Source organism: Conger conger, chromosome 1, assembly GCF_963514075.1.
Source record: "Conger conger chromosome 1, fConCon1.1, whole genome shotgun sequence".
Taxonomy (NCBI): domain Eukaryota; kingdom Metazoa; phylum Chordata; class Actinopteri; order Anguilliformes; family Congridae; genus Conger; species Conger conger.
In genome coordinates this window covers 64,756,795-64,772,049 of record NC_083760.1, presented here as the reverse complement: position 1 = coordinate 64,772,049, position 15,255 = coordinate 64,756,795, and positions in this window count along the sequence as shown.

The following is a 15,255-nucleotide window of genomic DNA, read 5'->3' as shown; positions in this document are numbered from 1 at the left end:
AGGCTAAATAACTGCATTCTCTGGACATTACTGTGCCAGTGTATGAATGTTATTGCACCACTACAATATTATGCCAGTGCTGTGACCATGTGGTGCCTCTTTGCATTCGCTGTGGGGTCAGATGCGGTCACACTGCTGAGAGTGTTACTCCTTCTGCATCTGTCCCATAATGCAACTGTCAGCATCTCCCTGATTGCCTAAAAGCAATATGCTGTAGGCTACGGACATCTTTTATATATCGACTCTCCTGGCTATATCTTCTTTTGTTTTTACAGAACTGAAAACTGGACTTTGCTGATGTGGCTGATAACCATGAAAGGATGTGTTGGACTGTTAGCGTTGGCCTCAGCCTGTTACTTTTCCTCAGTCACATGCCTATATTGTGCTTACTCTTTGCTTTGTAGGTTAATTTCTGTTCATTCCTGGCTTAGAGCTGTCACACCTTCTGCCACCAGGTATGTTTAAAATTAATACTTTATCCAATGTGAATAAAACCCAGGCATCATTTCAGTAAATCATTTGGTCACTCGAGTGCAGAAAAGTGAGGAACACATGTAAACCCTTTTACTGAATGTGAAGAAACTAAGAGAAACAGGTTTGGCACGAGCCCTGGATTTCGGGCTTGGTAGCGTGGGGGCACAGGAGGTGAGGTTGTTGCCCCCCCTCTCCACCCCAGGCTGGACCAGAGCTGGGGAGAGCGGAGAGCAAGCAGGGGTGCAGAATGCTGAAACAACAGCGAGGCATGGATGAGTGACCTTTAATGACCGCAGGCTGCCAGTAGATTGGATTGGCTTTCATCAAAGCTCCCATTATTTCAGCCTAATTCCTGGGCTATAGAACCCTGTTTGGATCTGCAGTGCTTACAAACCCAAAGTGGATTTTAATAAACACTGCCTACACATCAGAAAAGAAGAGAATGTCATGTCCTATGTACTGTGAGAACATTCTGTGCTTACTTTAATCTCTAAAAAAATTCAAATCTAAAAGCATAGTACAATGCCTGTATATCTACAGTGCTTGTTTACTGACAGCGAGAGTGTACTTCTAACATTACAGTGACAGCCTCTTAACACATATATTGGGTTCTAAGTGAGAGTCCCTTAAAATAGATGTATGCAGGTTGTGAAGAAGATGTAGAGGCTGATTAGATCATATGAAGAGACAGACACACAAGACCTTGAAGCACTTGTAGGTCTGCTGTGGACCTGGAGATTGCATGGTCAGGGGTCACCAGGAGAGGTGATCAGTGAAATTCATGTATTGTTATTCACATGATAGCCTAGACTGAGTGATCCTGGAATATAGCTGTGAATGCAAATGTTTCATTTTCAAAGAAATTGAGCATTTAGTTTAGGGACTTTGTTTTGTTTCTGTAATGTGTCTTGAAGTACTTAAATGTGTTCTTTTGTGTACTTTCCCAGTATTAGTCAGTATGTTGGTATATTCACATTATTATGTCATTGTTTTAAAATAGAAACAGGACTGTACATTCAGGGTTCCAACTGTTTTCAACTGTGTTAGCAGAATTTTAGGTTTAACAGGATGCTCATAATCATGTCCCCTTAGTTTATTGCTATCAGTTAATTGAAATGTTATTTTTTGATTTGCAACAAGCAGCTACTCAAAAAGAAGAAGAAGGTACCAACTGAAGAAGGTAGAGCCATTTCTTGGTGTTTTATGCTGATTCATTTAAAGGTGTGCCAGTTATATGGAGCCTGTTTTTAATTGGCTACAGATACAGAAACTCTGATATAACACTCCATGCATTGGACATTTAACCTGTTTGATGAGTTATTTCTCTTCCTTCGCTTCATAGGGCATTACTATTGAGAAGACCTTTCAATTCACAATAAGCTGGGAGCTGGTGGCATGTTTACCTGTGTCTGGTGAACATCCACATCACCACTGCAGTGGCTGCTCTGGTCTGCTATTGCAAGAGTGACAAACTGAAGACCAGACACCATATTGGGGTGTCTCTTCTGAATATTAAAAATATTTCCTATGAGGAGCAAATAATTAATCCCCACAAAAATGTGGAGAGCAGGGGTTTACTGTACGCTGGCTCTTCAAATGTACATATTATTTCCATAAGCTCCTGGAAGGTTTAGCTATCGCAGTAACAAAGCATTAATTATCACCAGCATTAAAGAAGGAGTGTGACAGAGCGTTCCTTTCTGCTGCAGCTTTCTGGTGATTCTCCCACACTTATGGGATATTATCTGCCAGTAGAGTGTTGGTGGCAGGCATGAACACATGCTGGAACATTTAAAATTCGAATTAGATACCAGCGGAATCCGACCCAGTCTACTTCTTTGAGTAAAAACGGATCCATATGCAATTTCTTGTGTTCGCACTTCAGACCATTTCATCATTTACTGTGACACATCAGATTTTTCATGAAATTCAATATGTGTCATGAAAAGACGTGTAAGCAGAACCTTTATCATGTATTCTGCCAAACAATTAAGATAATATACTGTATGTCCAGTTCTACAAATACCCTGTGCTTATTGTTTTTGGATGAGCCCTGTGCTTATTGTTTTTGGATGAGCCTTACGCCAGGCTATAATGGAGATAGGAGTCTCACAGTGTTAGGGATCTTGTCCAGACTCTATTGAAATAGCTGCAGCCAGGGAGGGGGTGGGGCAACCAGCTTAAATTTCTTGCTCCATTAATTAAATGATGCTGGCCTGGGTACAAGGATGTATTTCATGTGTGGTTTATTAACTTTATGGCAATTTCTTTTTTTAGTTTGTTTTCAGTCAGCTACAGACTGGTGGGGGGAATGTTAGCAAAATTATTGCACATTAAAATGGCCCCGTCACATTCTTCCTACCCCATCTTCCTACCCCATCCATCCTGTCCTTTCATACAACGTAGGATTGTGACAGATATAAATAGGGTAGCTAATGGGGGGAATCGCGACATGTGGGTGGTCATGGACTACTTCTCCTAGTGGCCAGAGACGTACAGCTTGGTGACGTGGACCATGGCCTGCCTGCTCTCATAGCTGTGCCACAGATTCGGTTGATCCTCTCCATCAAGAGGATCACCTTGTCGGGCAATTATTTCCTAATAACTTATTTGTTCATAGGATATTATCCCTTACGTATAGAAAGCTTACCTGGAGAAAGTAAGGCATTAAGAAAGATGTTGTAATATGTATGGGTGTTTATAATTGCATTATTAATACATTAGCATTATTTTGACAATTAGCCGGGTACTTTTTCCATTAATGCCATTAAATAGAATAACTATAAATAAAAAGCAATGTAATATAATAAAAAGAAGCTTGCAAACAGCTGTGGCTATAAGCACAATCTGCTGATCAGCATTGGCAAACATTTTTTCCTTTTGAGTTTCGGTTCAAGATTAGAGTTCCTCTTTAATTACATTACCTTATTTTCTCTCTAGCCAGGCATGCTTTTAAAATTGCCTTCATTTGTTGAATAGACAGGGGCTATTTGTTTTTCAGTATTACCCATTCACACAGCTGCATATTTACTGAAGCAATTAGGTTTATGTAGTTAAACAATTACTCCTCCCAATTTGGGTGGTTACAGGTGCTGTAGAACAGCTCTTAGCCACCCACTTAACAAAATATATCAATCATTTATTTGTCTATTAAGTGCTCACTGCACACTGCTTTGAGTGCTCTAATGAATAAAACTTGATAAACCAATTTAATCTTCCTTAAGCTCAAGTTACAAATACTTTCCTCGACTTATCCAAATAATTTTCTCAAAGGTTGTATGCTGCTGAAGTGAAAGATTATAGGAACAGTACAGTGCTGTTGCAGATATTCACTGGCGTAATTCAGTGTTAAAGATGTGACTTATAAATTGGCAAACTGCGTATGCATCTGCTATTACACTGCATGAAGATGACAGTGCAGGTTTATAGGTTTTGGTGTGTGTTTCTGTCATAGACTAGGGCTGAGTGTCTGTTACATCACCCACTGACTTTCCAAGGGCTTGTGAAAAGCGTTTTGAAGCTGAGGAAGTGCAGTTTTTGGGCAGCGAAATGTTCTACAAATTGGAGCCAGAGATGCAGTGTCCCTGTTCCTGATCCTTCCACCAATGGCCGACCCCCCCCCCCCTCCTTTTGCAGATCACACGTCACTTCATGCTCTATTTATACAGGTGTTCTCCTGAGAGAAATCTGCATGCTGTCATCCCCAAACCACAACATCCTGTGGGAAACAGGCAGGATTAGAGTTGTTTTTACTTCAAACTGCTTGGTTGTCGTCGCTGTTTTTGAACAACCAAGCTACAATAGTACCTTGCAGGTACTGCTTCCCAAAATCTCATAAAATAGTTATTAGATGCTTTAGTGCACTTTAGAAGCTTTGCAGTGCAGCTGTGTTGTGTGATGGTTATGGCAGTGGGCTTGTAACTCAAAGGTTGTGGGTGTGGCTGGGACACTGCGGTTGTAGCCCACTAGCCCTTAGCAAGGTACTTAACCCGGATTACTTCAGGAGAATAGCTTGCTGTTTAAATTAATTGTATTTAGAACATTTTTTTTTGAGAAAGCTCTGGATAAGTGCTTGATGGCAAATGTATTTATTATTATTTTCTACATTTCAGCCTGAACTTCACTGCAGTGCTGGCTGAGAAACTGCTTGTGAAAGCTGGCCTTGAGAGAAGAAGTGCCACAGAGCAGAGACACCATCCTGTCCTTAGAGAGGTGTAAACACAGGTGACTGAATATTCCAGGGTAGGAGGGGTGAGTAGGACATATACAATGAGTAATCAAGCAAATGCCCAAGATCCACCACCCCCCCCCCCCCCCCCCTTCCTTTTCCAGAAATGAAAAATGTTCTAAGTGCAAGTTTAGGCAACCACTGTCAGTGGCCACTGTTCCCAGCAGATGTGACTCACTGTGGAGTTTATGGTCTATGCGTGAGTCATCTGAGACCCTACAATCATGAAGGAGCACCACTGTTTTGTCTATCCTAGGTGGACATTAATACCAAATAGGTCTGACAAAAACAGACCACCGATGAACTACTGATTGAGTATATGATCACAATTATATTATTGGTATACAGTATTTATATTCTCACATAGCTGTTCCATACTTTATAATGCCCTCAGTATGTGTCCTCTTGTCTGCGAGGTATCAGTATAGCATTATACTATAACCTACTTCTTGACAGTCCACATATTAATACTTTGATTGTCATATCAAAGAAAATTCTCCATAAAATGTACCAAGAAATTTGTTTAAATTAAAGTGCAAAAAAAATAAAGTATCCATTAGCACTCATAACTATTTTCAGTGTTTTTAATGTATTTTGTGGGAGCTCCCCGAACTTTGAAGCTTGTTTGTTTGTTTGTTTTATTTTGTTCCACCTGGAGCTGTGATATTATTTTCATGTTGTAAATGTACTGTATTTCTTCCTCTGGGATTATACAAATATGTTTTCTTCATAAAGCCTTTTCATAATTTGCATCCCCATGTGTATCAGGCAGAGTCAGACCAAGACCAGACTGTTCAAATATTCACCAATACCCAGACCAAGACAAGATTTGCCAGGGCTTCGCAAGACCACATTTAAGACCTTTGACCAAAGTTGGCCATCAAAATTGTGATTGGCTGAGGGGTAGACTGTGAATACCCAATGAAGAGTGGACTAGATGCATATCTCAGAAAAATTGACCCAAATGTATCTAAATCTACCAGAGCCTGAACTCTTCTCATTAAGATACACCTGTGGAAACAATGCATAGTAATAAAATTGGAGCTGTCCCAAACCGTTCACATTGGACAAGCTATGTCAATAAATTGAGAAGAAGTAAAAAAAATAATTTTAATAATATGAAAGGAAAATAAAAATTACATACATTTAAAAGCAAGTTCTGAGAGTCTGTACATGTTTTGCTGAATTGAATTGAAGTAATAAAATAATAATAAAGCGATAGAGAATCCAGGCTCCAGGTGGGAGGTTTCACATTAATGTAAACTCACCACGTTCTGAACACCAAGTTAGCTCACCATTTTCTGAATAGTGCAACTTTCATGACGAATATCAAGAATATTACTTCCAGAAAAGCTTTGGTTTTTGTGTGTGTGTAAAGTATAATTCCTTCCATTTTCATAGAAACTTGGTACGAGTCGCATACATGATCCATTTCAGCATACAGTGACATGGCAATAGTGCTCCACTATGACATTGTGGTGAGGAAGCTGTTGCAAACGAGAAACTACGAACCGGGCAGGCTTATAGGGTGTTCAAACCATCGTGAGCTAACATGGCCTTCCGAACACAGGGACATGCAGTTATTTGACGTTTTCTCTATAATTATTGGTCCAATTCACATTAATCAAAGTGTTTTAGTGTCTGGCATAGTCAATAAGCAACCATAATCATAAACCACATTCCTCAGGAGAAAAGCTAGCACAGAACAGATATTAACTTCTGGTGGAAGCGGCCGCTTCCTTGTGTTCTGTTTGGTGAGTTTCCGTGAGTGGTAAAGGAGCCCATATTAAAGCTCCAGAGGGACTCATCATGTTTAGGCACTGTTTGAGTGCATGGGCAGGCCCCATGGGCTGGCATGGCTTCCTGCCTGTCAGCTACTATACGGCCAGCGGCCCTGTAAGGGGACATAGTGGCTCAAGTGTCGCCCCGGGATGAGAAGTTTTCCATCTACAAGGATGACAGCATCAGGAGTGACTGGTCCTTGGGGCACCTGTATTACATCAGATTACATTTGTAGAAAAAAAAAAATCCTGAAAAATGGCGTAAAATAATATGGATTTAATATTACAATAGATACAAATTCCAACCTTAAAGATCCAACTGATTATTAGGATAATAAAAGGACTGTGAATTATACAACCAAAAACACAAAGCAAGATCGGACATAAGGTGATTTTGATCAGTAATTCTCAAACTCCTGGGTTTATATCCTCAAACTGTGGTTTTGTTCCAACCACAACTGCAAACCCAGAATTTTAACAAGTGATTCATTTTTCTTAATTAGACACTTTTCACAAGAGGAGTATTTTTATTCTCTTAAACCATATTATGTCAGAAATAGCTATGCATACCAAAGCGAATAAAAGTCCCATGTGCTTATCGTGCTGTTCCAAATAATTACATAATGGAGGTAACAATTTTTTTTACCTAATCAAATTACATACTGAGGTGAATCAAAATTCTCCTAATTAGGTTGTTGAACACATTATTACATTTTTCTGAAATGCATTAACACAATGCAGGTTTGGCTCATTGAAATTAGTTTGGTCTATGAATTCTTAATTATCTACCAAATGTTTAGCTTTAGTGGCCAAGTGTCCAAACCTTCACCAATTAGGGGCCTATTCAGCCTCCTTATGTAATCATATACAATATAACATAGTGTGAATATGAAACTTTAATTATTTGTGGCATGCATAGCCTTTTTGGACATAATGAGGCTTAATAAGATAAGTAATCTATCTAAACATGAAAAAAGCCCAATTGAGAAAAAAAAAAGCTTGTTAAAAATGTGAAATTGCCATTGTGGTTGGAACAAAAACCAACATAAACAGTGTTACCCTAGGACAGAGTTAGAGAACAACTTTTTACCCATTTAGACAAGGTATTGCTTATCTGCTGCATTCAATGAGACACTAACATATAATCAACTCAAATTGTTCTTGATTAGATTTAAATTTGAATAATTATTAGCCTTTTATTATCATTATTTATTAGTGTAAAATAAATGTTTTATGTTAGGCTAGCATGAAACATGATGACTGGGCCTCTGACCTGAGTCAAAGTCAAATATAATTTTAATCAGTTAATTTTGCAAAGTGGCATTTCTGATCTATCTTCAGAAGAACCGTGCGACAGATCCAGGCTGCTGGAAGTCCTGGGTTTGTGTGCAGTGTATTTTTAATGTGCAGAACATAAACCCAGATTCCTGGTGTCTGTTCCTTTCCTGTGGTCTAGATTTAATATCTTGCTATATTTATCCAGGAGGAGCAGGCTATTTTTAGCATAACGCGCTTGTCATTGAAATTTCAGCACCGCATAAATCTATAAACAGTCTATGTAATATTATACCTCTGAAAGAAAGAACATGAACATTTGATTGATCCCAGAGGAAGAAATACATTTACAACATGAAAATAATATCACAAGCTTTGTGCATCAACACATTTCCCCAGAAAATAGATTATTCTGTTTCCTTTTCTTCAGCAATACAGACATAAGGCAAATCCATTGAATTAAAAAAGCATGCTTATTATTCAATCATATGTCATTTTCAGTGTTCAATACATTGGTTGGCACAACCACCAGACATAGAAACCATTTCCACATTCTATCCATGTCAATAAATATGATAATTTATAAGGGAATATATTTAATATGCTGCTATATATGTTTTTTCTACAATAATGTTTATTATTACGACATTGTTGTTTACAACTAGGGAATACATTGTTAGCCTTTGATTTAGATATTTGCTTAGGCCTATATTCATTCATAGGCGTGCACTAAAAATACTGTAAATACATGTTGATTCATTTGCTTGAATTTATAGTCAATTTAATTTTAGTCATTCTACACAAGAAAGCACAGAGCTGAGCTACTAGCCTTCATTTCTCAGAAATGTCTTACAGCAATACATAAAGGATAATGTATGTGGTTAACTTAACCAATTAACCATATTAGTAAATCTTTATTTTTGCGCATACAAAACTATACGTATTTCATAAGTATTTGTGGCCATTGAACAGTTGAAATATAGTTCATGCATTTCAACATGAATATGATCTAACCACTGTGATTTCCACGGCTCTGCTGAATAAGCAGAAACTATGGTAACAGTGCTTGCTGACATGTCTCTACCCCAGAATATATTCGGCAGCAGTCTATTCCATGTTCATTATGACCCTGGTACAGGGTCACAACTGCCATTTTCCTTCAATGTGGATAAATCTCTTTGGGGCTGCTATCTCTAATACTGCTGGATTTAAACATCAGTGCTTATGTTCCCTTCTTTCTGGGCCAAAACCAACTGTCTTGAGCTATTTGTAGGTGTAAATGTACACACAGTCATGCCAGAATACATGAATATTTAAACGCATAAATTAGCCAATGTACACTGGAGTGCACACTGTTAAAATAACAGCTTTAAATCCAAATCCTGTACTTTAATCAAGTATCTCATATAAGTTTGAAAGGAAATTCCAAAAACAGCAGGCTGTAATGCTCGCATGACTACATGACAATACAGGCGGCCAGTCATTACCAAAGGACATGCAAAAAAATATTTACTACAATGAACTGTTCACTTACAGTACTAAGATTTACAAATAAAATGTGTATCTAAATCATGTACACTTCACAGAGCGATCACTTAATGCTCAATATATTTTTAAAAATTAACATTGAACAATAAATGCATTTTGATATTTTTTTTTACCCATTTTTAATTATCCTCAAAATGTGCAGCACTCTGTCATATTTTCCAGCCCTTCCCATCACTGCAGCATCCTCCATTAATTTAGGAGATGAACAAGTGCATCAATTAAAGCACCTGCTAACAGCCACCCAGGATGCTGTTCCTTTTCACAATGCAGTCCACCATATGAGCCGTGCGGGCAGCAGCCATTTTCTGCTTGTCTTCCACAGGAGTCCCTGGTGAGGCGTGGAACCCCTGCTGACTGAAACCTTTCCCCGCTGTGGAATATTATGCACAGCACTGACAGCCGTGATCTGCACTGGCACAGTCAGGCTTTGGCTGTAGGCCTTGGGGCATGTCCCTGCACTGAGAACACGTGCCCTAGCTGGACATGCCACCCAGCAGCACATTAATTACTTGGTTAATGTTGTGTTTCTGTATACTTCATTAAAATGGTGACATATCAAAGTCAGACATGTTATTGAAATGATACTTTTCATTAATATTCTATCACTGGTAGTTGTGCACACTAAAGGCCTTGCGTCTAATGACACTAATGCCTTCATCTTTTGGCTCTGAACCCCTTCTCCTGTCACTGTAAGACTCAATACTCTGCATTTTCACCTGAGTAAAGCTTTTTCTGTGTATGTCTTGTGTATGCCCTCAAACACTGGGTGTGTTGTGTGTGTGGTATTTAAGTTTAAGCTCAAGTGTGTGAGTGTGAATGAGAGAGAGAGTGTTCATATAGTAAAGAGTCAGGCCTGATAAAAAGAGAATCTGAGTGTCTACATCAGGTTTGGTTTTAAATGTCAGACAAAGCGCCTGTTATTTTGACATGGCACCACCAGGCAGCTCTCTCCACAGGTCAGCTGTGGCTGTGGCCTGTTGACATTTCCATAAATCAGATTTTCTCCTGATGTCATTAGCTGTGAACAACAGAGAGGCCTTTACCCATAATGCAGTCTGTCTGACTGTCGCTGTGCACAGCTGTACCGTCTCATTCGGTTGGCTCTTTCATTACTCCACTCTGTTCTTCCTCTTATTTTCTATTTCATATCATCTTTCTGTTCACTTTTTCTCTCCTTTATATTTCATCATTCCACACAGCCAGCAGGACCCATACCTCAGGACTCAGATTGGAGGGTTTTAAGCATCTGAGAGCAGAAAGCCCCACCCTCTACCCAAAGCACTTCAGTTGCATTTAAGAGAGAGGCTGTGGTTTGGAAATGGGAATCTCAGCCATATATAGTGACAGGGTGGGGCTGGCTCTGTGCTGTAAATCATCCCTACATCCGGGGTTAATGCAACTGCAGGGGAAGCATTAGGCATATTAGTGCAGGGCTGGCAAGAACGCATTGTAATGCATTTATGCATTAGATGGGCTTATCTGATCAGCTGCACAAAGCTGTGAAATCAACTCTCAAATTCATGGTAGAATACAAGAACTGGGGGGGGGGGGGGTCCGCCATCTTTACAGACATTCCAACTAAATGCTTGCTCCTTAAAGGACCTAGGAATGAGGAGCTAGGAGGATCCCAAAGGATTCTTCAGGAAACACAAGTGTGAAGTATTAACGACCCACCTCTCTCCATCTACCATGTCTGTAATTGACGTAGCTTCAGACTGACGCTTGAAGGAGGGAACATTAGTCTCTGATTGTAATCTGAAGAACCATATATTCTACTATGCTGATACCTACACTTCAAGGGACATTAAATAAAAATAAGATAAATAACATCTTTGAAAATATAAGAACTTGTAATGAAAAAACACATTTTCTGGAGGCAGGAGGATATTCTGTTGAGTCGCAAGTCCATGAGTGAGATAAAATGAGTTTGATAAACAATTGTGAATCACATCTGTCATCCACAAATTGTTTCAAATAATGGCCCTTACAATTGATATTTTCCCATCTGCTATGCTTTGTTTAACCTGATTTTAAAAACAAACTCATTAATCAGATGAGTTAGTCCAATTTGCAGGGCATGTTGCCAAGGGAAGAAGGAGAAAAATGATCAACTTACATATTTGACAGGATTGTGTCATAAATTGTTGAGTATATTGTCATATTTTATGTGACTTTTGGACAAAGTGTGGGTTCTCTTTCGTTTGGTTCATGTGGTTTCAGCATGACTCCTAACTGAACAACAATTTCCACAGCCTCAATCAGCCATTTCTGTCCAGTGTAGTGCATTGTGTGTTACATCCCCTGTACATTTGCTATTTGTCCATCCATCCATTATCAGAACCCGCTTATCCTGAACAGGGTCGCAGGGGGGCTGGAGCCTATCCCAGCATACATTGGGCGAAAGGCAGGAATACACCCTGGACAGGTCGCCAGTCCATCACAGGGCACACACACCATTCACTCACACACTCATACCCACGGGCAACTTAGAGTCTCCAATCAGCCTAACCTGCATGTCTTTGGACTGTGGGAGGAAACCGGAGTACCCGGAGGAAACCCACACGAACACAGGGAGAACATGCAAACTCCACACAGAGAGGCCCCGGCCGACAGGGATTCGAACCCAGGACCTCCTTGCTACAAGGCGGCAGTGCTACCCACTGCACCATCCGTGCTGCCTCTTTGCTATTTGTGTTCTGTTCTATAAAATCTATTACCATGTCCATGTAAAGCAAGACATCGACAACATTTTACTTTTATGTACATTTTCTATTATATTTTCCAACCTTTCATGGGATAATCCTCACAGAAGACACTAATCAAGATGGATGCTCTCGGTATAGTGAAAGTACAATAAAGATGAAGCAGTCAGGAGGACATGGCGAGAAACCATGGAGACCATGGTTCCTTTGACAGCACTGGGCCAGCTTCCTCCGGAGAAATCCCCAACACACATCACTCTCACCCCCTGTTTAGAGCCGTCTGGAACAGCAGATCCACTAATTAACAGATACAATCTTTTTAATTATTCCATAGATGGATGCACAGAGCTTTACTCTGCCCCTCCCCCATTTTTTAAAGAGGCTTCTGCCTGCTAGGCTGAAAATTTAGATTTTAATTTTTATAATTTTATCAAACAGATTTTTAACCATTCGCTCAAAGGTAAAAATTTGAATGGGCTGGGATCTCTTCACGCTAAGCTCAGATTTACTATGCTACATGTACCATCATTTTCAAGCTCAGACTCCATTATTTTTTGCTCAAAGTTTTATATTATTATCCTGCATTGTTTGTCTTTGACATAGACAATGCTAAAAGGAAGGGTTTTTCACTGACTCTGTCTGTCAGGGGTCAGTGTGTCCTCATCTTTGTTCTCCTTGATGATGTCCCTCCTTTTCCCCCATGGTGCAGCGCGCTTTTCTCAGTGTCACTCAGACATTATGTGCACTAATGGACAAAAAACAACTCCACTATGGCATGGAAGTGCAGAGACACTGTAGGACTTCTCTTGATTCTGGTCTTTGAGGTGATCAGCTCATACAGAGCTGGAGCTTCAGGCCACAGAGGCTCATCTGCCAGTACAGTTTGTGGATTATGGTCATTTTGTGGTGCCATGGATACCGCGCACCTGTAGGTTCAGTTCTCAGAGTTTCTGAGCTGGAGCTGACACTTCTCTCTGGCAGATGTTTTTCCCGCTGAAGCATTGACCGCTGGGCTATGGGTGGGGCCTCATTGTGTGGGAGTGGCAGTCAGAGCACCTGGGTCTAGAGTGTCAAGAGCACCATCTGTTTAAATGGTACATACAGATACATATAGCCACATTGAGGACAGCTCTGTGACATCATCACAGTTCTTTCACTGACATTTATATGTAAGTCTTATTGTATGCAGTGTCAAACTGTCCCCAACTGGCATTTCTGATCCTACCCCACCCTACTCACCCACTAAGACCATCAGCCTGGCTGCAGTCTGAGCTGGGGAACTGAAGCCCAGGGGTCATGTAATGATTGATTAATCAGCCTGGCAGCATCCAGTGTTGGTAATGAGAATGAGGGGGATAGAGAGAGGGGTCCCAGAACAGGATGCATGTGTACTGTATGGGGGATGAGAATGAGGGGGAATAGAGAGAGGTCCCAGATCAGGATGCGTGTGTACTGTATGGGTGATGAGGGTTCCTCTGGACAGCCAGGTACCTCAGAGATTATGTCCCAGACCTTGTTTTAACCGGATATATTATTGCAATCTGGCTTTAAAGGATACATCTACTGTAATTTTACAGTGATTCTAATGTGAAGTGTTGACTCACTTTGAGTGGCAGAAAGAGGGATGTGTCAGCACACATTCTGTGGTGTAGTCATAACCTTATGACACAATGAAGACCACATTTCCCAGAGGATACCAGGATCACATTATCTGCCTGGTATGATGGCATCACTGCCACGTCAGACCACCAGACTGAGCAGTTGGTCTCTGTATCATCACTGCACTTGCTGAACCAGATAACTTCCTTTTATTGGGAGTCAGTGAATGGCGAACCTTTGTGGTCCTGCTGAGATATCTTGGGGGGATAGGAGAGGTATTACATGCCGGTGTCTCTGGTCTTTGATAGAATTAAAAGATTCTCAGGTCAGAAATTCAGTCCAAAACAATGAGTCCAAAACATTGTTATGAAAGGAATTCTGAATGGTCAAAACATTATACTGCTGTGGTATCTGCGTAAAGCTAGTGGTAAAGTTAAGTCACCAAACATTGGGTGCTGTGCTATCGATTATAGAGTGAGATATAAATCTGTAATCTCAGGCCTTGTTCAGGTAAGGTGAAATGACTATGTGGTAGTACAATGCTGTGTTCTTGTATCCTGCTGTGATGTCCAATTACTCTTTGCTCTTCTGAGTTTGTGATGTCATGGTTCTTTGTACTCTCACAAGTCTGTTTTGTCCTGTTATACTCCTGTCCTCTCCTGTGTCTCACTGTGTTCTCCTTTGTGTCTCCTGTGTCTCACCGTGTTCTCCTGTCTATCTCCTGTGTCCCACCGTGTTCTGTTTTCTATCTCCTGTGTCCCACCGTGTTCTCTTTTCTATCTCCTATGTCCCACCGTGTTCTCTTTTCTATCTCCTGTGTCCCACCGTGTTCTCTTTTCTATCTCCTATGTCCCACCGTGTTCTCTTTTCTATCTCCTATGTCCCACCGTGTTCTTTTCTATCTCCTGTGTCCCACCGTGTTCTTTTCTATCTCCTGTGTCCCACCGTGTTCTCTTTTCTATCTCCTGTGTCCCACCGTGTTCTCTTTTCTATCTCCTATGTCCCACCGTGTTCTCTTTTCTATCTCCTATGTCCCACCGTGTTCTCTTTTCTATCTCCTGCGTCCCACTGCATTGACTTGGGTCACTCTGTGCCTCTCTGCCAGCTGATGAACCCTGCGCAGCAGAGATTTGCAGAGGGAGAGGTGGCTGCACATTTTAAAATTAGATCTAATGCATGAGCCAGACTGGTATCCTAGCAACCCCGCAGAACTCTGCCTGTCCGGAGGTCTGAGGAGACTCCAGACGCTTAGACAGTGAGCAGAACCGGGTCGGTCATGTGCTCGGTCCCTTTGTGTTCAGGCAGTTCAGAACAAGCACACAGAGTCCTCCAGCAGCCATGAGTTTGCATGTACAGGAGCTGCACACCCACCACAAGCTCACAACATTTTTAACTGTCATGAAATTCTGAGCAACCTCCTTGTAGGGCTTTTAGCCTGAGTGCTGTGCGCTTGGGACTGTGCAGATTTTGCTGTGTGTGGGTGTACATTAGGGTTATGGTGATTAAGGAACAATAGAAAAATTAAGGATGGTTAAAGGTAAAGTGGGGTGAAAAAGCCCACAATTATCGATCATGCACTTAGTCTTGATGTATCAAAATAACTTCCCCCTGCCAATAGGGGCATCACATCATAGATCACTGCTGCTGG